The 25,756-nt window shown below is 38.2% G+C and overlaps 1 protein-coding gene and 1 long non-coding RNA gene across 9 annotated transcripts in view; one reads left to right on the top strand and one right to left on the bottom strand.

Moving 5' to 3' along the window:
* Erc2 (ELKS/RAB6-interacting/CAST family member 2) overlaps positions 1 to 25,756 on the bottom strand; it is a 973,754-nt gene that overhangs the window by 539,125 nt on the left and 408,873 nt on the right. The gene's annotated exons all lie outside the window — the stretch shown is intronic.
* LOC125358570 lies at positions 614 to 24,112 on the top strand. The gene is made up of 3 exons (XR_007212333.1): positions 614 to 656; positions 11,087 to 11,090; positions 23,936 to 24,112. It is a non-coding gene; the product is annotated as an uncharacterized LOC125358570 (long non-coding RNA).

The following is a 25,756-nucleotide window of genomic DNA, read 5'->3' as shown; positions in this document are numbered from 1 at the left end:
CCAGAAAGAATGCCATTGCCCCATTCTTGGAAAGACTTGGAAAAAATTATATTAGGCAGACCAAAAGGAGCATAGTTTGCAGGGTTTCCCTCATTTGAAATAATTCAAATATGCATATAAATCTACAGGTAAACCCAATGGATACTAAAAGACCAAAAAAAATTATACTTGGACACAATTAATTCAACAAGACTGAATTTTCACATAGTGAAACCAAAGGGGATATTCTGAGGAGAGGATCACAAGGACTCAAAAGCTATGTGCATATGATCATATAAAATGATATAGAAATGAACTCATATTAAGTGAAGTAAGCCAGATACAAAAAGGATCCATAGCTTCTCTCATTTGTAAAAATTAGTGCATGTCTAGGATAGTCCTAGCAGATGATCACAATAGCTCAATAGCTATATACATATGAACATATAAGAATGCTAAGTGAAATGGACTTCAAGTTATGTAAATAAGTGGTTTAATACCACTTGTTATTTTCAACATATGATGTAAAATTGTGCCTTTTTCTTTTGTTTTTCTTCCTTAGGGTTTTATCCCTATTGTCACTGTGCTTGATTTTGGTACCCTGGGTAATATATATACATTTGTCTGAATTAAAGAAGGGAAGGGGAATATCAAAAAGGAAAGACAAAGGGTAAAAGGTGAACCAATGCAACAATACTTACAAGACAAAATGTTGTAAACCAACTGTACAATCTGGGATGGGGGAAACTGGAGAGGAGGAAAGGTGGGAGAAAAATGAGGGAAGAGGTAACAAGTTTAATAAGAAATGTACTCACTGCCTTATGTATGTAACTGGTTACCCTCTGTACATCACCCTTACACTAAAAATATGAATGAAGATGAAATAAAATAATCAACATATTGAGAAAAAGAATGAACTCAGAAAAGGAATGAAAACAAGAGTTATTTTATTGTACTGTTTTCAGTTCCCTTCCTTCCTCCTTCCCTTCCTCCCTCACTCCCTCCCTTCCTTCTTTCCTTCCTTCCTTCCTTCCTGCCTTCCTTCCTTTCTTCCTTCTTCGTTCCTGTTATATCTTTGGTTTATTTCCTTTTGTCAATGTTTTTGATTTCTGTTGGTATTTGTCTTGTATCTAATTTTGTTTTTCTGAGTTGGGGAGGGGAAAGGGAAGCAAAGAAATGGTGGGACAAATGGTGAAATAATTCACCACTGATACTCACTAGAGACTATGTTGGAAATGAACTATATAACTTGGGGAGGAAAGGGAGTCAAGAGGGAAAAAGTGGGAGAAAATAAGAGAGGTGGGTAACACTGTTCAAAAGGAAATGTACTCATTACCTGGCTTATGTAACTGTAACACCTCTGTACAACAATTTTATAATATAAATAAATATAAATGGTTAAAAATATAGAATCAGAAGATCTCACTCTGCTGCCTCTAGCCAGCCTCAAATTCCTGATACTGCTGCCTCAGCTTCCCAAGTACTAGGATTATAGCTGTGCGCCACCATGCCTAGCTAATTACTTCCAAACTCTTATTATTTCTTATGAACATAACCTCAAGATTTTATTGCCTTCATAATAAAAGATAAAACTTTAAAACATTACATAATCAGAAGACAAAAATAGCTCAATGTACTAAAAAAAAAACAAGATCCAATTACTGGTTACAAGAAAAGATTGCTTTTAGCTTAGAAGACATAATGTGGGCTGAAAAATCAACAAATGGAAATATATTCCACTTAATGGTAAGCAAAAGAACAGGTGTCAACTGATAAATTTATGTCAGACAATAGTAGAAGTTATGTTAAAAGCTATACTAAGGGCTGGGAATATGGCCTAGTGGCAAGAGTGCTCGCCTCGTATACATGAAGCCCTGGGTTCAATTCCTCAGCACCACATATACAGAAAATGGCCAGAAGTGGTGCTGTGGCTCAAGTGGCAGAGTGCTAGCCTTGAGCAAAAAGAAGCTAGGGACAGAGTTCTGGCCCTGAGTTCAAGGCCCAGGACTGCCCCTCCCCCCCAAAAAAAGCTATACTAAGAGATTAAAAAAAGTTATTACAAAATCATAAAGGGGGTCAATACATCAAGAATATAAGAACAGTAAATATATACAGTTAAGTACTCAAACATTAGGCCATGTAAATATTGCATTAAGCAAATACAAACAAAACTGAAATAGCAAAAGCACACTAGGTATTTCAACATTACACTTTCAACAACAATTACTTATAGGGAAGGGACTGATATTGTCATTTTGTTTTTATTGTTTTCTGATGATTTTTACTTGCATCCTATTTTCAGACAAAATAAATTTTAAAAACCAGCAGACTTGAATAATATTAATTATTATTATATAGACCAAAAGGACTTAAGAGATATATGCAGAACATTTCATCCAAAAGTGTAGTTTACAAGTACTGGAACATTTTCCAGGGTAGAAAATATTTTGTGCCACAAAACACAAGATACCATGTTCTTTTTGAAAATGTAATAGGACTAGAATCATATCAAGTGTATCCTAAATACAATGATATAAACCTATAAGTCAATAATAAAAGAGAAATAGAGAGACTTACAAATATGTGAAAATAAACAACACATTCCTAGAAAATCAATGGGTGTCAAAATAAAGGAAAAGAAAGAGCAGAAGAAAGAGAGAGAGTGAGAGAGAAAGAGAAGCATAGAAATAAAGAGGAAGGAAGAAAGGAGGAAAGGAAGGAAGAAGAAAAAGAAAGGAAAGAGGAGGAGGAGGTGGAAAAGCAGACGAGGAGGGCGGCATGTAATATGGCCTAGTGGTAGAGTGCTTGCCTAGCATGCATGAAGCCCTGGGTTCGATTCCTCAGCACCACATATATAGAAAAAGCCAGAAGTGGTGCTGTGGCTCCAGCAGTAGAGTGCTAGACTTGAGCAAAAAGAAGTCAGGAGCAGTGCTTAGGCCCTGAGTCCAAGCCCCAGGACTGGAGGGAGGGGCAGGGGAGGGGGGGGGGAAGAGGTGGAAGAGGAAGAATGAAAAGAAAGAAGGGATAAAAGGAAGGAAGGAAAAGAAGAAAGGAAGGAAGGAAGAATGAGCTAAATGGTTGATACAGGGGCAAGATTGATGGGGGTATATTATAAGATTTATATAATGTCATGATGAAATACTCTTTGTACAACTAATGTATGCTAATAAAATATCATTAAATTTTTAAAGAAATATATGAAAACTTCTTGAGTAAAGCAAAGCACTTTAAAAGATAAATCAATAGTAATAAACACCTACCTTAACAAAAAGATAACAAATAAACAAAGTTAAACTACACATAGCCAGAAAATGACAAACTAAGCCCTAGTTAGAAGCAAAGGTTAATGAGTAGAGCAGAGAACAATAGCATAGAGAATATATATGTAGAAAAAATAAAAAGGCCAATGAAACAGAGTTGATATATGAACAAACTGAAAACTCATTAGTAAAAATCAAGAAAAAGTTAAAGCAGCATTAAATACATAAAAGTATAAGTAAAAGATGATATAAGACAAAATGCAAAGAATCATAAAAGATTACTAGGAGCAACACTACTGTTCCAAAATTTGATAATGTAAAAGAAATGGATGAATTCCTAGAACCATCCAATCTACCAATAGTAAAATAGGAAAAAAAAACAAACAAGTACCTATAAGGGGACTGAATCAAGAAGATCCAAAGAAAAGCCTAGAATCTAATTTTTTCACAAGAGAATTCTAGCAAACAATTAACAATTTAATTCCAATCCTCTCATGCACTTCCGAATAACTGAAAAGGAGAGAAGAGAGCACAGTGAGAAGGAGTTCGTCAAGATCCAAGCACTGGAAATTTAAGCCCCAATGCAATAATGTAGATAGGTCAGGCCTGTTTTGGTAGGTATTTTGGTCCTTTATTAAATAGTCTGATGGAGGAAGTTTGGTCTTTTTGCCCTTCTTCTTCTGCCATAGGAGGACATAGAGCTTGACTCGATGTAGCATTCAAAGCACCATATTGGGAGAACCACAGTGGACCTCAAATTCCCCGGCAATCAGGATGTTTAGAAATAAATTTGTTCTTTATAAATTATGAAGTCTCAGACATGCTGTTATAGCAATACAAACAGATTAAGACTGGACACTTAAAAGTCTTCCTTCTTATAAAGTGATAATTACCTGACATCAAAGCCAGACAAGGTTACTTCAAGAATAAGAAATTACAGACCAATATCCTTGTTGAAGTTAGATGCCAAAACCTTCAACAAAATTCTAGGAAGCAGAATTCAATAGGGGTTTAAATCCCAAAATCTGAGAACTTACTCTTAGAATGCAAGGATGTTCAACATATGCAACTTTGTAAACATCATATAATATATTAATACAAGAATAAAACTGGGCACCAGGGGCTCACGCCTGAAATATTGACTACTCAGGAGGCTGAGATCTGACAATTGTGGTTCAAAGCCAACCAGAAAGTCCTTGAGACCCTTATCTCCAATTAACCACCAGGAAACCAGAAGTGGTGCTATGGCTCAAGTGGGAGAGCGATAGTCTTGAGCTGAAGACAGCACCCAGCCCCAAAGTTCAAGCCCCACAACCAACACCATCACCACCAACAAAAAAGCTTGTATTATTTCAAACAATACAAGAAAGGCATTTAATTCAACTTGCCATCTTTTCAAATTTGTTGACAAAAGCCGTCAAATTGTAGATAGGCTGAATATACTTCAATAAAGTAGAGATCATATATGACAAACCCACAGGTAACTTCATACACAATGGTAAGTAAAAGTCTTACACACTGAAAAGCGCAAAAAACAAACAAACAAACAAAAAAACACAACTAATGAAAGAAACTGAAGAAGATACAAGGAAGTGGAAAGAATTTCCATGTTAATGGATTGGGGAAATTAGTACTGTTAAAATGCCTGCCCAAAGCTGTTACAGAGCAAATGCAACTGCTATAAAAATCCCAATGGCACTTTTTATAGAATTAGAGGAAACAATTCCAACCACCAAAAGAAACTATGAGTAGCTAAAACAATCTTGAACCAAATTAAAGGTACCAGATTACCTGATTTCAAACCATACTGCAAAGCTCTAATAATCAAACATTTGGTACTGACATAAAAACATAGAGACCAATGGAACAGAATCTCCAAAATAAATCTCTGTGTTAGTCAAATGATCATTTGCAAAATTGCCAAGAGCAAACAAGATAGAAAGACAGAGAGGAGGGAAGGAGGGAGGGACGGAGGGAGGGAGGAAGGGAGGGAGGGAGGGAGGGAAGGAGGGAGGGAGGGAGGGAGTCTCTTCAATAAATGAGATTGAGCAAATTGGGCATTCACTTGCAGAAGAATGAAACTCATCATTTATCTCACACTACAAACAAAAATCAACACAGATGAATTACAGGCTCAAATGTAAAACCTGAAGCTGTAAAACTACTTGAAAAAAAAACATAATAAAAAGCTTTCTGGGGCTGGGGATATGGCCTAGTGGCAAGAGTGCCTGCCTCATATACATGAGGCCCTGGGTTCGATTCCCCAGCACCACATATACAGAAAATGGCCAGAAGTGGTGCTGTGGCTCAAGTGGCAGAGTGCTAGCCTTGAGCAAAAAGAAGCCAGGGACAGTGCTCAGGCCCTGAGTCCAAGGCCCAGGACTGGCAAAAAAAAAAAAGCTTTCTGACTTTGATCTGAGAAATAACTTTTTGGATACAATCCAAAAAGCTTTGACAGAAAAAGCAAAAAAAAAAAAAAAAAAGACAAATGTGACAGCATCAAATCAAAAAGCTTTTGCACAGAGAAGACATTGGCATCTCAATAGATGTTGCTATAACTTTCACTTCAGCCATCAAATGTGATCCAATAATGACAGTTTAACTACAATTTATATTTGGATGTTGTAATTTGGATCTTTAAATTTTTTAATTTATTTATTTTTGTCAGTTGTGGTGCTTGAAATCAAGGCCTGGGCACTGTCCCTGGAGTTCTTTTGCTCAAGGCTAGCACTCTACCACTCTGAGCCACAGCACTACGTCTGGTTTTTGAGTGGTTAACTGGAGATATGAGTTTCATGGAGATTTTTCTGCCCCCACTAGCCTTTTTTTTTTTTTTGGCCAGTCCTGGGCCTTGGACTCAGGGCCTGAGCACTGTCCCTGGCTTCTTCCCGCTCAAGGCTAGCACTCTGCCATCTGAGCCACAGCGCCCCTTCTGGCCATTTTCCATATATGTGGTGCTGGGGAATCGAACCAAGAGCTTCATGTGTAGGAGGCAAGCACTCTTGCTTCTAGGCCATACTCCCAGCCCCCCTACTAGCTTTTAATCATGATCCTCAGATCTCAGCCTCCTGAGTAGCTATGGTTATAGGAGGAGCCACCAGTGCCTGGCATAATTTGGATTTTAAATAACCCCCAAAAGCCTCTATGACAAATGCTCAATTTTGAAAAAATGTCATTATTGTAATATAATGACATTAGAATCTTTAGGAGGTAGAACCAAGTGAGAAGCTTTAAGACTCTATGACAGATCTGCTCTTCTCTTACCATTACAGGTCCTTTTAAAATTGCTGAATTTAATTGAAGAAGAAGGAAAAGTAAATTTATGCCATCTTGCCCCAGAACTGAAACTGAGTAAATGCTATATGTTAATGTGTATTTCTTTTATTAAAATGAAAATTGAAGAAGTGATGTATCTAAGGCGGCAAACTGAGGACTACACTCACACTGACTCATGGGACAAGGGCCCCTGCTTCAGCTTCCTTTTTGCTCCCCCTAGCAGCCAAGACCAAAACTTCTCAGTCTCTTTCCCTCATCAGCAGGGAGGGATCCATTCCTACCAGTGAATGAAGAAAAGGAAGTCGGAGTCCACTGGAGGACTGAATAGTTTGCACAATTTCATCCTTTCTCTGAGATTCACTCCCAAATGGCGTGAAGCTACATGGGAAACAAATCAAACAAACATAAGCAAAGCTTCTTTGTAATAATCTGCTGGCCAAAATGCCAAACACAGAGCGAACTACATCATATTGCCTCAGATCTATATTTTCCATCATGGGGTTGCCATATAGTAGGCCCTCAAGAAAAACTCCTTGACTAAAGCCAGGCTTTTAAAACACTGAGTGAATAATGTTGGCTCAAATTTCCTCCTCTTACACATTTTTCTTAAAAAACAACCAACCACATCATGACACCCTGTGGAATATTTGAGATACTGCATGATTCATGCTCTACCAAAGCCCACATTCATTCAAGGAAACAGTTCCTCAAAGTGCATGATCAGTATTGAAAGGACCACAATGCTCTTTTATCATGAACAGCCTGACCCCCAATAGATAAGGTCCTGTAAAATTAAAGCCGCTGGTTCCCATGCTCGGTGCTTATCTGAATTCCAGAGCATTTATATGATTTCCTTTCTCTTAAAACTAATTTTAAAAATGTGATCCAAATCCTTAACCAAGACAGCATGTTCCCAAATAGTACGGAATTTTGTGTAATTTTTCCTTTAGACATAAAATGAATAGGCAGCAAATTTAAAACATCCCCAAATTGTTCTGAAATAGAACATCCTGAAAAAATATGATAAAATGCTGAAGTCCAAAGCGGCCTCCAGATATATTCACAGTGCAAAAGCATGGAGAAGTAATTGCTACAGACAAGAGCTCCATGGTTTGCCAACCATGGCTAACATTATTGGGAGGAGGGCAAGATTGGATAAAAGTCTAAGAGCCTCTGGAAAAAGGACAACTACTAATATGGTGTAACCTCATTCCTGCTGGAGGTCCTGAGAGAAAGAGTTACTTTTCATTTTCTTCTCAAAACCTAGAAAAATCCATCCAATTTAATATGCAAACTATTTGGATTTTTTCATATTTTATGTGTCCTCATATGAAAGTAAAAGCAAAATACATGAAAGAACTCATCATATGCAGCAAAAGTATATTTATATACACATTTAGCGAGAAATCACTTAAAATTAAATGACACTAATTCTAGCTATTCTATCTCAGTGTTATATGGTCATGAAATCAAGTTTCAACCATGTATACATCTTTTATTTTATACTGTTCTTTATTCAAATAGTATTTGACTTCAAATGTGTTTTAGAATATGCAAGAGGCACTAAATAAAAAAGTAAATAATCAAATATTCATGTTTTATAATTTTATAGTATTCATATTTCTGAGGTTATTAATGCTTAAGTTGTACCTAAAAAAAAAAAAAAAACAGAAAATGGGACAAATAGAAACTCCTCTTATAATCTCAAGAAAACCATACAGACAGTACTGACTCTAACTGGTCAGCACAACAACTGGTCTGCAGGTTTTCAATGATGAATTCTCTCAATATGCATGCCTTCATTTTCCACTCTCCAGATCTTCTAATCTTGAAGTTTACTTGGCAAGATACTACCTGCTTTTCATGCTACCTTTTATTGCTTTTTAATTCTTACATCAAAATTCAATTACAACTAAGTTTTCAAAGTACCAACTAATCTTTGGATATTTAAGCAACATATTTTTTAGGAAATAAAAATTGCCATTGAGGTCATTTTTTAAAAAATCATTAAACTCTTCTGGGTAAAGTCTTTTCTTGTCTACAGAATCAATAAACAAAGTGCTAATCTCGTCACTTTTTTGGCCAGTGTCTCAGGAATGCTTCTTAAGTGCTCAAAGGATTAAATTAAATCTCACCTGCAGACAGGCTTTACAATTCAGCAAAAAACCTATTTCTCAAAAGAAAATTACTTTCATTATCTAAGTTCAAAACAAATACTCCATCTTCTGGAATTTGCAGGAAAAATGGCAGCATCAAAGGAAACAATTCACTCACTTCAAGAGAGTTTTTTCTTCAAGACTATCCAAAAGAATTACTTAAGGGAGAATTCTTCAGGTAATGCTAAGACACCTATAAAATTATGTCATTTAAATTACTTCAAGTTGCTGTCATTTCACAATTATGATTGTAGTCTCCTGAGTTTAAAAATTCGGACTTTTTGTTTAAGAATTAGTTTATTTATAGCCTTAGTTTAAATTTCCAAATTTGGCTCTAGACTTTTGCTTTTTAAGAGATTATATGATTTTATGAGCTAAACATTTAAAGTATATGAAGGGATAAAAGAAAAGATTTATTTCATTTGAGTTTAAAAATAAAGTAGAAGAAACTGAATATGACATTGAAAGTATATATGGTGGGTTGGGGAAAATAGCAGTACTTTAGTATTTAAGAAATTATTTTCCAACTGAAAGTATTCTGTGCTTTAACTTAATTTCAGAAATACTTAAGAGGATAAAATATTCACAGGACAGAAAGTTTCCTCCTAAGAACAGATAGCATTTCAAAAAATCTCTTCACTGTGTTGTTATAGAGTCACTGGGGAAAGGATTAGGAGCCATTCATTTTTGGACTCCTGCATCTATTTCCTAAATAAACAAATCCTGACTCTGTCTCCTCAAATCAAATGCAAGCCTAGAGGAAAGACAGAGAGATGAACTACTGGACTGAAGATAGAAACACATGTCAAATCGCCCTATATACTTATTTGCAGATAATTTACTTCTTTACTGGTTAGTATCCTTCTTGATAAATGTTTTGTCCCCTACAGCAAATGTTCCATTTCAAAAACCTACAAAAAAATTTTAGAAATAGACACCACCAAAGCAATAATAGTCCTGCTAGCTATAGAATGTATTCTGTGGTAGAGCGGAAAAAAAAAACAAAAAAACACATTCTCTTCACTTTACAATAAAGAAAAAAATTTTAAATGCACATTGTTAGTAAAACTCAGAATGCAAGTATTTCCCTATCAGTGCAATCTGCAAAATCATCCAATAGTATACCAGAAATCATTGTTAGTTGGAATACAAATTTGAGAGGGACAGAGTGCATTTCATCATCATCATGACATCTGTAAAAGAAGGCTCTGTTAATATGAAAAATTCAAGAACATATTTGCAAACTCACTTTTAATTTTGATCTAAGGAACAGCAAGTCAAATTTCTTCACTCAGGTATACACACACAACCTGTCAGAGATTATTCTCTTAGTGCTTTCTCTTTGATTTGCACATTTGATTCTTTACATGATGTCCCTTATCTATTCTTTGACAAGACTCACTCCAACCCTATTCTTCAGAACCCAGTTCTGAATAACCTTAGCAGGACAGCAAGATGGATACTTCCTGGACACCAATTTCTCTCCATTCAATTTGATTTATTTAAGGAAGAATACTCTCACCTGTCATGCAGACCAAAACCACAATATGGTATTGGTGTTTTGCAATGCTTTACAGTAACTCTGAATATCTTTCACAATTACTTCTAATATTTGAGAAAGTAAGTGTGAAAGGATTACTGGCAATAAAAATGTGCATGAAGTTATAGTCAAGCTCCTTCTCAAGATTTTTTTTTTTTTTGCAACACAATAAACCATGTTCTTCATTGAAAGAAAGAGGCAATGGAAAAAGAACCGCCCAGCAGGAATTTGTACAAATAAGAATAGTTGCATAGTTCACAGGAATCATGTAAACATATCACGCACTGTGTTGGTATGAATCACACACCTGCAATGAAAAATATACTCAATTGCTACAATATAAAAATTACCCTGGGGCTGGGGATATGACCTAGTGGCAAGAGTGCTTGCCTCATATACATGAGGCCCTGGGTTCGATTCCCCAGCACCACATATAAAGAAAATGGCCAGAAGAGGCACTGTGGCTCAAGTGGCAGAGTGCTAGCCTTGAGCAAAAAGAGGCCAGGGACAGTGCTCAGGCCCTGAGTCCAAGCCCCAGGACTGGCCAAAAAAAAAAAAAATTACCCAAAATAGTGTAGCATCCGTGTTGGTGACAAAGATCATTTGAAAAGTTAATGAGATTTCTGGGTCAAAGCACAATTTGTCATAGCGAGAATCTGGAACCAACCCAGATGCCCCTCAGTAGACGAATGGATCAGGAAAATGTGGTACATATACACAATGGAATTTTATGCCTCTATCAGAAAGAATGACATTTTCCCATTTGTACAGAAATGGAAGGATTTGGAAAAAGTTATACTAAGTGAAGTGAGCCAGACCCAAAGAAACATGGACTCTATGGTCTCCCCTATTGGGAATAATTAGTACAGGTTTAGGCAAGTCATAGCAGAGCATCACAAGGCCCAATAGCTATACCCTTATGAACACATAAGATGATGCTAAGTGAAATGAATTCCATGTTATGGAAACAATTGTTATATCACAGTTGTAACTACTTTCAACATCCCATGTGTATCTGTAGCTTCTATTATTGATGATGTTCTTGTATCACCTTCCTGTGGTTGTACCTACACTATCTCTGCAATCTTATCTGAGTATATTGGAAACCATGTATACTGGTATTGGAAGCAGGAAATTGAAAGGGAATACCAAAATTGAGAGACACAGGGTAAAAAAAGACAAACAACTACAAAAGCAATACTTGCAAAACTGTTTGGTGTAAGTGAACTGAACACCTCCGGGGGTGGGGGGGAGGGAAAGGGGGAGGAGGGAGGGGGGTGTGAGGGACAAGGTAACAAACAGTACAAGAAATGTATCCAATGCCTAACATATGAAACTGTAACCTCTCTGTACATCAGTTCGATAATAAAAATTTGAAAAAAATACTATAAAAAATTAAAAAAAAAAGATCCAGAGATACTGATTCAGTATGCTCAGGGAGGTGTGTGTAGTTATACATATATACATACATACATACATGCTTAACCAATGCTGTAAGGTGATTTGAATCTAGACATACATGGACCAGACTTATAGAAACACTGGACCCAAACCTTTTTTGTTCTACAAAAGTTAGGTAGAGGGCTGAGAATATGGCCTCGTGGTAGAGTGCTTGCCTAGCATGCATGTAGCCCTGGGTTTGATTCCTCAGCACCACATATACAGAAAAAGCCAGAAGTGGTGCTGTGGCTCAAGTGGCAGAATGCTAGCCTTGAGCACAAAGAAGCCAGGAACAGTGCTCAGGCCCTGAGTGCAAGCCCCAGGACTGGAAAAAGAAAAAAAAAATCTTTACAAAAATCAGCAGCTTCTCTGTATACCAGCAATGTACAAGCAGAAAAGGAAATTATGGAAACAATACCATTTTCAATAGTTAAAAAAAGAATAAAATACTTAGGAATTAACCTAACCAAAGATGTGAATGAACTATTTAATGAGAACTATAAAAATCTAAAAAGAGAAATCAAAGAGAACACCAGGAAATGGAAAGACCTCCCATGCTCATGGGTAGGCAGAATCAATATAGTGAAAATGGCCATATTGCCCAAAATGTTATACAAATTCAAAGCAATCCCCATCAAAGTCCCAGCTACATTCTTCAACGAAATAGAGAAAACAATCCATAAGTTCATATGGAGCAACAAAAGACTTTGAGTAGCCAAAGCAATTCTAGGCAAAAGAAGCAGTGCAGGAGGTATCACAATGCCAAACTTCAAGCTCTACTATAGAGCCACCATAACAAAAACAGCCTGGTACTGTTTACTGGCATAAAAACAGACCTGAACATAAATGGAATAGGAAGACCCAGAAATAAAACCGCATACTTACAGTTCACTGATATTTGACAAAGGAGCTAAAAACATATGATGGAAAAAAAACATAGCCTCTTCAACTACTGGTGCTGGGAAAACTGGGCAGCCACATGCAGAAAACTCAAAGTGGACCCTAGCCTATCACCATGCATCAAAATCAACTGAAAATGGATTAAAGACCTCAACATCAGACCTGAAACTACTGAAGGACAGAGTAGGACAGACACTAGAACTTATAGGCATAGGCAGGAACTTCCTGCCCAACAGATAGGGGAGAGACTCGACAAATGGAACTACTACAAAATAAAAAATTTCTGCACAGCTAAAGACATAGCCACTAAACTAGAAAGACAGCCAACCATATGGGAAAGGATCTTCACCAGCACAGCAACAGACAAAGGCTTTAATATCCATCATCTACAGAGAATTCAAGAAACTAACCCCCTCCAAACCCAGTAAACCAATTATTAAATGGGCAAAGGAGCTAAAGAGAGACTTCACAGGAGAAGAAATAAAAATGGCAAAGAAAGACATGAGGAAATGTTCAATATCCCTGGCAGTAAAGGAAATGCAAATAAAAACAACCCTGAGAAACAACGTCATTCCAGTTAGAATGGCCTATACTCTGAACTCAGGCAACAACAAATGCTGGAGGGGGTGCGAGGAAAGAGGAACCCTCCTCCACTGTTGGTGAGAGTGAAAACTAGTACAACCACTTTGAGAACAGTATGGAGGTTCCTCAAAAAACTCAGCATAGACATAACCCTAATGACCCAGCCATACCACTCCTAGGCATCTATCCTGAACAACAGGATCCAGTATACCATAAAGACACTTGAACATCCATGTTTATCGCTGCACAATTCACAATATCCAAAACATGGGAACAACCCAGATGCCCCACTACAGATGAATGGATCCAAAAAATGTGGTACCTGTACACATAGAATACTACATAGCAATTAGAAATGATAAAATAATGGCATTCGTAGAGAAATGGTCAAATCTTGAACAAGTAATGTTGAGCGAGACAAGCCTAGATCACAGAGAACTTCTTTTCAAGTAATATTTCCACATGCGACTTTACAGTAATCTCTAAAACCAAACAATTACTAAATAAACATAAAAAGGTCTAGGACAGACCTATCAGAGGATCACAAGAGCTCAACAGCTATGTACATATGATTATATAAGATGAGGCTGAGCAAAATGAACTCCAAGAGAAGGAAACAGGAGGATTTTATTGTTGTCATTATGTTTAATGTACTAGGTGAATTTCCTTTGGTGTACCCCATGTGGTTATTGTATATGATTTTGGTACACTGGATATTGTATATATGCTTACCTGAACTAAGGAAGGGAAAGAAAAATGAGGGAGGATGTAACAAATATGACAAGAAACGTACTCATCACTACCTTATTATGTAACTGTACCCCCTCTGTACATCACCTTGTCAATAAAATTTAATTTTAAAAAAGTTAAGTAGAAAATAATAGCAACTACTAATTCATACCTCAATCATCATCTTAGTCAGATAAATGAAGAAGTAATGTTCTCCTTCAGTCTCTGACTTTTCAAGGTATAAGAAGTCAGATCATTCCTTGGCATGAAGGAGGTGCACCACAGATATGAATCCAGGCAGACTCTGTGCATTCTCATCCCTTATGTTTGCCTACCAAGGAATAACATAAACACCAGTGGTGATGCTTTCGATAAGAGCATCTTCTATGTTTTTAGGCACAGGGCCTAAAAAACTTCCTTTTCCTCAAAGCCTCCTTCAGTGGCAACTCACCAGTGACTATGACAATCCTATCGAAAGCCTGTCTGGAGGCTGAATATAAAGGAAGCAAAGACTGCAAATAGAACAAATACCAGTAAAATAACAGACCTGGTAAATTCTAGGGAACAGTACTTTTGCATAAATGAAACAAATTCTGTATATAATCTGCTTCTAAAATTCCAGATAAAGAATTTCACAAATCTTAAATGTACCAGAAGACAAGAAACACAGAAAGATTATGAAAAATCTCTCCTGTGGACCTGTATTCAAACACGAGCTGGATGTAAGAACTGAAATGGTTTAGAAATCCTTTCATTGTTTTTCTTTTCAAAGTTTAATGCCATTCATTCCTACCAGCAGAAACTACCTGTATTTAAGAACTCTGATTATAGCAGAGGCCGAATTTACAAAGTCAAAGAATGACACAGGCCCTAGATTCATTTGGCTAATGGAAAGGACTCTGTCTCTACAAAGTGTCACAAATTCAATCTCATCTGCTAGCCTGACACTGAGAACAGCATAAACCTAGCCTCTCTGCCCAATTACATTTAGGGTTCCTCAAACTTTCCTGGGAGACTAGTTCTGCTCTGAAATTGGATATGTAAAGAAGCAGTCTGCTTTTGTTTATATCCTTTTGTTTCTTATTAAGGTCCAGAATGTGTTTTGTTCTTTCATTGTCCATGGCACTTCCCCACATGTCATTTCTTAATCTCACGGATAGATGGTTAAGGATGAACATCAGCTACTTAGGTTTATTAACAAACTTCTCTGCTGCCTTAATACCACTGGAATGTTGTACTTAATCAGAAGATACATTGAGAAAGTAAGACAAACCCACAAGTACCCAAAAGTGCCACACTGCGGGTCACTACAAAACTCCCTCCAAAAGTATATTTCAATTCAAGTGGCTGCTGGAAGGCAGAAAGGTATCCTTCCAAGAGGAAAATAGATCAGAGTTCACATGCCAGATTCTTTGCCAATAATTAGTTAATGGGTAGCATGAGCCAACTGTGAAACCAAATGCAGCATTTATAGCTCACAGCATATTTAAATGAATGCTTGAAATAAAATTAAGAGGAAAAAATGGAAAAGGTATATGGAGTTGCTGGTAGGTCTGTTCCAAGGCAGCTTCTATACTTTCAAGCACAGTACTTTAAAAAGAAAAAGACAGCTGTAACTGAAAAAATAAAGAAAGTTGGTCTTATGCTTATGTTTCCACAGGCTCTCCCCTAGGCTGCTTTTTTCCCATGGCTCAGTAATTGCTGGCAAGAGGGGCCACTTGCACCCTCAAAATAAAGGGCAAGTGGCTAATTATTTCTGTAGGAGCCCATCTGCAGACTCAATCAGTTGCAGATGTAGAATTGTACCCACCAAAAAAGAAGCAGCTTCTACACCACAGAGCCTTAACACAGTGAATGCTGAGAGCAAGTACAATAGTGCTACAATTCATGGGGTACATGCCTAGTTAGTGCCTAAACGGGCTGTCTTGGTAATTTTCTGTCTTGGTAATTTTCTTAAAAAAAAATAAACAAGACAAGAGTGTTAAGTAAGAGGGATACAGGGATAAAGAGACAAAGAGACTAGGGCAGAGGAAGAAAGAGATGGAAAGAGAAGGGCAGAAAAAAAGGGAAAGAAAGAGTAAGAAGAGAAGAAATGAAACTGAATTTAAGGATATTTAATGAACAAGTCAAATATTTTCTCCATGTTTATCTTCTTACTTTTTTTTCTGGGACTAGGGCTTGAACTCAGGGTGTGAGCACTGTCCCTGAGCTTTTTGCTCAAGGCTAGTGCTCTATCACTTGAGCCACAGCTCCACTTCCAGCTATTTTGGTGATTAATTGAAGAGTCTCATAGACTTTTCTGTCCAGGCTGGCTTTGAACCACAATCCTCAGAGCTCAGCCTCCTTACAGGTGGGAGCTACTAGTGTCCATCACTCGATACTTATCTATACTTACATTGGTCCAAATATTGAGTTCTTTCAGTGTTCTGCCTAATTTTATCTTAGTATTCCTTTTCCTTAGAACAGGAGAAAAGTGGAAACTGTAATTCCAGAGGGAAGCTTCTCAGTGCTAAGCACTGTATTGGCAGATTGAAGCTTCATGGTGAACCTCTGATTTGGTGACAATAATCCCTGTTTTACCATCATGATCATATGTTACCAGATGGAAAAGTAGAACAGTTTAGACTGACATTAGTCAGTCTAAACACTTGTTTACAAAAAAAGGTCATAGGAAACTTTAAGCTTTTAATCTCCAAGTATTAAGTATAATGTAATTAAATATTATATACATATAAAATCTACACAGAACTGAATATTTAAGTCCTCCTATATATGCTGGATACCTTTGAAGACGTGGTAAAAAAAAAAATGAACAAGGTATCAATCCCTGGGGAGCTCACGCACAATTGAGAGACATAGCCAATAAACAAGTTAACAAATGCATACAAAACATAGTGAATTCAGGCAGTGACAAGTACAAAGTACTATAAAACCAAAAACCAAAATTGAGAGTGATGGGTCTAGAGTTGTCTTACGTGAAATGGGTGCTCAAGACACTTCCTAGAGGAGGTGATACCTTCACAATGATGGATGACATGAACAACAGTTGGGAAATTTGCAAGAAAAAAATCCTTGGGGTTAAAAAGGTCATGGTAGAAACCTATTACATTGTTGGTGGGAATGTAAACTTGCTCAACTACTCTGGAAAGCAATAAGGAGGTTCCTAAGAAGGCTAAACATAGAGCTCCCCTATGACCCAGCAGCCCCACTTTGGGGCATCTACCCAAAAGATTACAAGCAAGACCACACTAAAGCCACCAGCACAACAATGGTCATCACACACAATTTGTCATTGCTAAAATATGGAATCAACCCAGATGCCCCTCAGTAGACAAGTGGATCAGGAAAATGTGGTACATATACACGATGGAATTCGATGCCTCTATCAGAAAGAACAACACTGCCCCATTGGTAAGAAATAGAAGGACTTGGAAAAAATCATACTAAATAAAGTGAGCCAGACCAAAGAAACATGGAAGCTATGTTTTCCCACATAGGGAATAATTAGTACATGTTTAGGTTAGTCATAGCAGAAGATCACAATATCCCAATAGCTATGCCCATATGAACATATAAGATAATACTAAGTGAAATGAACTCCATGTTATGGACACAAGTACTATATCACTGTTGAAAGTATTTTCAACATGCCATGTGAAACAGTACCCTTTTTTCTTCTTTTTTTCTCTCATATTCCGTCCTATGGTTTTACCCCTGCTATCACTGTATCTGATCTTATTACCCTGGATACTGTATATACATGTATTAGAACTAGAGAAGGGAAAGGGAATACAGAAATCAAAAGACAAAGGATAAAAAGACAAACCATTCCAAAAGCAATACTTACAATTTGGTGTAAACAACTGTACAACACATGGGGGAAGAGGGGGAGAGGGGGAAGGGAGATGGGAAAGGGAGAGGGGGGAGGGGAGAGGAAAATGAGGGAGGAGGTAACAAGTTGGATAAGAAATGTACTCACTGCCTTACATATGAAACTGTAACCCCTCTGTACTTCACCTTGACAATACAGGGAAAAAATGGTCATGGTGGAGTTCATGAATAGCCAAAAGGCTTCACACGTACAGGTCACAAAGCCTTTAATCTCCTGAACACAAAGCTTTTGACTCCAAAAGAGTGTGACTGAAATCTCTGTGAAAGTTGAGGCATTTACCCTTTCCATCATTATGGATTTACTTGTTCACTTAACAGAGGAAGGTCTACTGAATGAGCTCTATTTAGTGAAAGTACTAAGAGGAATATATTCCCTACCATGTGACTCTTAACCCTGGATGACTCACCACCATCATCTCACAAGACACCATAGACACAAAGAGAAACATATAACTAGAGACCCCAACAGCCAAGCTCACACACTCTGGATAGGATGAGTGAACAAACACATTCTTGAACTTCAGAGACATTCTGCCTCCTTCTAGATCTACAGGGTCTCAGGGTGAGAGAATAAGAGGGGTATTGTGGGCTGGGAATGTGGCTTAGTGGTAGAGTGCTTGTCTAGCATGCATGAAGCCCTGAGTTTGATTCCTCAGAACCACATAAATAGAAAAGGCTGGAAGTAGCATTGTGGCTCAAGTGGTAGAGTGCTAGCCTTGAGCAAAAAAGCTCAAGGACAGTGCTCAGGCCCTGAGTTCCAGCCCCGGGACTGGCAAAAAAAAAAAAAAAAAAAAAAAAAAGGAGAGAGGAATTGCCTGTAGCAGCAAAATATTTTGTGACACATAAAACTGGGAGGCCCCCTCCCTGTCTGCCTTGTTAGTTGCCTTGTATAACAATGTATGAGAAGAGGAGTTGTGACTCAAGTGGTAGAGACTAGACTTGAGCACAAAGGTTGGGGATAGTGCCCAGGTCCCGAGTACAAGCCCCAGGATTGACACAAAACAGAAAACAAAACAAAAATTAATGCTGGGCACTGGTAGCTATCCTAACTACTCAGGAGGTTGAGATTTGAGGATCACAGTTCAAAGACAGCCTTGGCAGAAAAGTCCCATGAGACTATTATCTCCAATTCCACTCAAAAACTGAAAGTAGATCTGTAGCTCAAAGTGGTAGAGTGCTAGCATGCAACAAAAGAGCTCAGGGACAGTACCCTGGCCCTAAGTTCAAGCCCCACACCAGACAAAAACAAACAGCAAACAATGTATGTTGGTCCAGAAGCCAGAATTCCTCCAAAGAGCCAAGAACATGAAGCTACTTATTTAAGCCTTCCAAGTCCCAGTGCCCCAAACCATAAAATCAGGATAATGGTGCTTTCCTGCCCCTCCTAAGTATTTGGCAGATATCAGCTGAGTTCCAGGCATCCACAAAGTGTCATGATGTAGGAGTAGAACATAGCTTCTGAGCTGGAGAAACATCATGCCAAACAAGAGAAGACACAGAAATAGCAAGATGATGGTATCTAGGAACTAGTGCCTATTTCACTCTTGTTCAGCTAGCAAGGATGTCCTGTAGAAGGGAGCAATGGTACGGGAACTGAGGAACAGGTGGGAATTAGTGCAATGGGACATGAAGTAGCAGGAGAGGAGGATGATCTGAAGGAAGAAAGCATATGAGGGCTCCCAGGAAACAAAAGCAACTTTACTCTGGGACAAGAATGCCAAGAGGATGGTGGTACAAATGAGACCAAGAAGTTAAGTGGTAGGCACAGCTCAGATTACACTGGGTAGGAGAATGCTGACATATAATTGTTATTCAGAGGAGTGGGAGCCTTTAACGTTTTGAGCATAAGAATAATGTAATTTACTGTGTTTCCTAGCAATATAGATAGCTCTATGAGCGAATGAATGGGAGGGACATAATAAAAATATTCATTAGTAGGAAGCCCCCACAGATGTGTGGGCACTTCATGTGACAATGAATGGACAAATGAGTGGACAAACAATTGAATATTATTCTGGAATAAAAACGAATACACCACTAATACCCAAATGAACTTAGCATGTATTATGCCAAGTGAAAGAACCTAGAACCAAAAGACCAAATGAGATTATTTGACATTCCATACAACTTTAAACTATCAGGAGCTATTAAGATAAATCTGGTTATGGAAAAGCAACATGAGGTAATTGTGCAGTATAAAATTGTATCTCTTGACTGCAGTGGTAGCTAGATGATGGTACATTTTTAATGCATAGATTATAATTCAAAAGTGTGAGTGTTAATATATCTTACTTGGGGAGAGGGGTGAAGACATTTTCAATTTCTCTTTTTTTAAAATTAAGGCAACATCCATGGCCTCCAGGAACCACTTCTGCAAGACACTCCCCATGTAGATTCAGGATCTGCAAGGATGTAGGGGAGGAGCCAACTAGTGGCTCAACTTCACACGAAAACACAGTGAAACCTGTGCTCACACTTGCCTCCCCCAGGCCTGCCTTCACTCAGCCCTCCTCCCTTACACTCTCATCAGTCATACTGAAGCACATGAACTCCTCTCTTTAACATGCCATGTCCTCAGGCAGAGGAACATTGCTTCCCCATTTGTTCTCAGCACCTGTGCGGCTTCCAGACACTATCTTATACCACAGAGTGCCACCTTTTCCATAATCATCCCAGCACTGAGTACATAGTAGGCCTATAAAAGAGATGTACCAAATGAACTACAGTAAGATACTTGACAGAATCATGGAATCTGTAGAAGATGGTATGAAGCATCTTGAATCTTCTAAAGTAGCGAATAAAGCAGGTGAGAAGCCCTTGTAAGGCTTACACACACAGAAGTACTACAATCATTCTCTGACATAGGCAGTTGAACACTGAACAGTATTTCCTGCCCCAGAGAAAAGACTGGATTGTGAGAGCCAATTACAGCTCAGAATGAGGCATTTCTCTGAGCTAGAGGCTTAACAGGAAAGCATTCCTCTTCTTGTCCCAAAAGGTATGTAACTGGTGATCCACAGATCAGGAAAAGGCTCAGGAATAATTTTTCCCTGGTGGAACTCAGATGAGGTGCAGAATGAAAATGTTTAGCAACAAGGCTTCAACGTTTTCGTTATAAACTTTTTTTCTGTTTCTGAGTTTCAGAGCATCTGTCTCATTTACTTTTTTTTCTTATTTATTGTCAAAGTGATGTACAGAGAGGTTACAGTTTCATACGTTAGGCATTGGATACATTTCTTGTACTATTTGTTACCTCCTCCCTCATTCCCCCCCTCCCCCTTTCTCTCTCCCCTCATGAGTTGTTTAGTTGGTTTACACCAAATAGTTTTGCAAGTATTGCTTTTGTAGTCGTTTGTCTTTTTATCCCGTGTCTCTCGATTTTGGTATTCCCGTCCACTTTCCTAGTTCTAATACCAGTATATACAGTTTCCAATGTACTCAGATAAGATACAGTGATAGTACAGGTACAACCACAGGAAGGGGATACAAGAGGATCATCAACAATAGAAGCTATGGTTTCACATGGCATGTTGAAAGTAATTACAACAGTGATATAACATTCATTTCCATAACATGGAGTTCATTTCACTTAGCATTATCTTATGCATTCATAGGGGCATAGCTATTAAGCGCTTGTGATCCTCTGCTGTGACTAGCCTAAACCTGTGCTAATTATTCCCTATGAGGAAGACCATAGAGTCCATGTTTCTTTGGGTCTGGCTCACTTCACTTAGTATAATTTTTTTCCAAGTCCTTCCATTTCCTTACGAATGGGGCAATGTCATTCTTTCTGATAGAGGCATAAAATTCCATTGTTTATATGTACCACATTTTCCTGATCCATTCATCTACTGAGGGGCATCTGGGTTTGCCCTGCACCAAAATCAATTCCAAATGGATCTTGAAATTAAAACAGATACCCTGAAAACACTAAAAGAAGGAATGGGAGAAACACTTGGGCTCCTTGGCACAGGACGGAACTTCCTTAACAAAGAACCAGAAATGCTACAAATCAAAGAAAGGATGGACAAATGGGACTGCATCAAACTGCAGAGCTTCTGCATGGCAAAGGACATAGCTCACAAGATAAACAGAAAGCCCACCGATTGGGAAAAGATCTTTACCGGCCATACAACGAACAAAGGCCTCATATCTAAAATATATGCAGAACTAAAAAAATTACATGCCTCCAAAACAAAACCACAAGAACCAATAGCCCCCTTATCAAGTGGGCTAAAGACTTAAAAAGAGACTTCTCTGATGAGGAAATGAGAATGGCCAAGAAACATATGAAAAAGTGCTCTGCATCACTGGCCATAAAGGAAATGCAAATCAAAACAACATTGAGATTCCATCTCACCCCAGTAAAAATGTCCTATATCAAGAAAACTAACAATGACAAATGTTGGAGGTGATGTGGCCAAAAGGGAACCCTACTTCATTGTTGGTGGGAATGTAAACTGGTTTAGCCACTCTGGAAAGCGGTATAGAGATTCTTCAGAAGGCTAAATATAGAGCTCCCCTATGACCCAGCAGCCCCACTTTTGGGCATCTACCCAAAAGACCACAAACAAGAACACACTAATGGCACTAGCACAACAATGTTCATCATAGCACAATTTGTCATAGCTAGAATTAGGAACCAACCCAGATGCCCCTCAGTAGATGAATGGATCAGGAAAATGTACATATACACAATGGAATTTTATGCCTCTATCAGAAAGAATGAGATTGCCCCATTCATAACGAAATGGAAGGACTTGGAAAAAAATCATTATAAACTTTTATTTTCAGACATCAATGTGATATGCCAGTAGTAAAATTTAATTCTAAACTATAATTTAGCAAATAATGATGGATTATATCTACAGGTATTGTTGAGAGAACAAGATGGGGAGAGGGAGAGAAGAAAAGAGGTAAAGACAGAGGTGGAGAGAGATAAGATGGAGAGATACAAAAGAGAGACAAAGGTGTTTGTCAGTTACCGAAAAATGCTGAAAATTAGTTTTCAGCTTTTCTTTAAACCATCCTTGTAGAGAGAAAATATCTTTATTTTCAATGTGAATTTGGAAATGTAGAGATCACAGGTGAGACATTTCCAAAGAGTAGACTATTGGAAAGGAGATTGAGGCAAAATAGGACATTGGCATCCATGGATGGTACATTGGGCAGCCATTAAAAAATACACAAAAGTAACCTGGTCACATTTACTTTTCAGAGTTAGTGTCCCAAGATGTGGGAAACAGCAACTCCTGCTGTTCTTTAGCCATAATAAATTGAGCATAAATTATCCTTGCTAAGGTCTCATATGGCCCCAGAGAGAGAAACCAGACTTTGAGAAATTTGGGCAATACACATACTGTACCTTCTGCAACAGAGAAAGTACAAATCACAGTCATACAATCACAGCAAGGCCTCTTCCAAATGGCTTGTTCAGTCTCAGCATGTCTCCAACCAAGTTCATAGTAGTGCCACCGTGAATGTTCTGTGACTGGTTTACAAATCATCATAGGCTTGTCTGTTTGGAGCAAAGCTGCAGACTGCTGTCAGCCAGAAAAGGAAAGGGAAATTGGATGATGGAGCCACATGAACTCTGTTCCTGACCCACCTCAGCTTTGAAATTAAAGACATTAGATGGAGAGGCAGTAGCATGGGAAAAGGTGGCAGTACGCTGAAGTTCAAGTCACCAAACTGGCCCATAAGCAAGTTTCCAGCTTACCACCTGTTTTTGTAAACAAAATTTACTGACACTCAGCCACATCCATTTATGTATGTAATGTCTATACCTGTGCTGCTGTTACATATAGCAGGAATGAGTAGTTGCAGTAGAGGCCATATGGCCCTTTACGAAGACATCTGGTGAGTGGACAGTGCATTTAAGAGGCCAAGAGCTCAGGGACCCCAGAAAGGGTAGCTAAGTTTGTTAAGTCTTACATTCATTAACTGTAAAATGGGATCATAGTAATACCCATAGGGAAGTTATGTCAACTACAAGTTTAAAAACATCCAAAGTATGAGTTAAAATTCAATGTATATCCTACAAAATTATGAATAGTGAGGGAAGAATGAGTAGGGGAGGGATGGGTAAAAATGATGAAAGGGGTGACATTGATCATGATATATTGTATTCATAAATGGCTTTGAGTAATGGCATCTCCTTTGTATGATAATAAAAGAAGAAGACCAATGCAACAGCAATACTTATAAAACTATATGCTGTAAAACAACTGTATAGCTTGGGGAGGGGTTTGGAGATAGGGAAGGTGGGAGATAAATGAGGGAGGAGGTAACAAGTTTGATAAGAAATGTACTCACTGCCTTATGTATGAAACTGTACATCATTGTACATCACTTTGACAATAAACAAATAATAAATAAAAAATAATAGAAGAAAAAGAAAGTTGGCTTAATGTGATTGTAAGAGCTATCACCTGAGTTTCATGCTACGAGAAATGCTGGCCTTGGTAAGGGACACATGAAATATTACTTACACAGCCTCATCTCCATGGGAAGGATGACAGACTGCAGTTGCTGTCCATAGGAAGCAGAGAAGCACAAGTAGACACTAAGTTCTATGTTTGGATGTTTGAGGCTGAAGGAATAGAGAGAAGTAGGCATATGGGCCAGGGATAATGACCTGAGCAACCTAGGAAGCTGCTACCATAGGCATGCAAAGATGACTGCTTGGAAGCCCAGCACTGTGAAACAGCTCATGGCTGACAACTTTGAGACCAAACAGAGGAGCCTAAGGCTTCATTTTCTAACATCTATGCTACTGTGACAGACTCCTGTATAATCCTTGCCCTCCACATAAAAGCTTTGAGAAAGAATGCTCAGTGTCACATATCTGATATAAAAAGTGAAATTAAAAAGAGAGAGGCTGTTCCACAACAAGATAAACAGAACAAAGAGAGCTACTGGGGAAAGGTGATATAAATGAGTAGCAACAGAATATCAGGGAAGAAATTTCACACTTGAAGGGCATTCTGGGAAGAGAACATATGACAGGATGATGGGGGCGGGGGTAGATCTGGAGAGGTATGGGGCTTCTTTTTTGCAGAACTGTTTTTTTATTTAAACTTTTTTTCTTTATTGTCAAAGTGTGGTACAGAAGGGTTACAGATTCATATGTAGGGCAGTGAGTACATTTCTTGTTCAACTTGTTACATCCTCCCTCATTTTTCCCCCACCTTCCCTCTCCCCCTTGCCCGCTCCCCCCAACAGTTGTGCAGTTGATTTACACCAAATGTTTTTGTAAGTATTGATTTTGGAATGGTTTATCTTTTTGTCCTTTGCCTCTCAATATTGATATATTGATATTCCCTTTCCCTTCCCCAGTTCTAAAACCCGTATAAACAGTATCCAGGGTATTCAGATGAGATATAGTGGTAGCAGGGGTACAACCACAGGAAGGGAATGCAAGAGAAACCAAACTAGACAAAACAATCAAACAGACAAGAAAAAATAAGAAAAAACTAAAGGTACGGTTTCATGGCATAGTTGATAATAATTACAACAGTGGTATAACTGTTGTCTCTGTAACGTGGAGTTCATTTCACTTGGCATCATCTTATGTGATCATATGGGTATAGCTTATTGGGGTATTTTGATCTTCTATCATGACTAGCCTATTCATGTACTAGCTATTCCCTATGAGGGACACCATATGGTTTATGCTTCTTAGGTCTGGGTCACTTCACTTAATATGATTTTTTCCAAGTTCCTCCATTTCCTTATGAATGGGGCAGTGTCATTCCTTCTGATGGAGGCATAAAATTCCTTTGTGTATATATACCATATTTTCCTGATCCACTCATCTACTGAGGGGCCTCTAGTTTGGTTTCATGTTTTAGCAATGACAAATTGTGCTGTGATGAACATAGTTGTGCTGGTGGCTTTAGTGTGTGGTCTTGCTTGTAGTCTTTTGGATAGATGCCCAAAAGTGGGGCTGCTGGGTCGTAGGGGAGCTCTATGTTTAGCCTTCTTAGGAACCTCCACATTGC

Source organism: Perognathus longimembris, chromosome 10 (assembly GCF_023159225.1).
Source record: "Perognathus longimembris pacificus isolate PPM17 chromosome 10, ASM2315922v1, whole genome shotgun sequence".
NCBI classification, from domain to species: Eukaryota; Metazoa; Chordata; class Mammalia; order Rodentia; family Heteromyidae; genus Perognathus; species Perognathus longimembris.
This window is presented reverse-complemented; position numbering and strand designations above follow the sequence as displayed.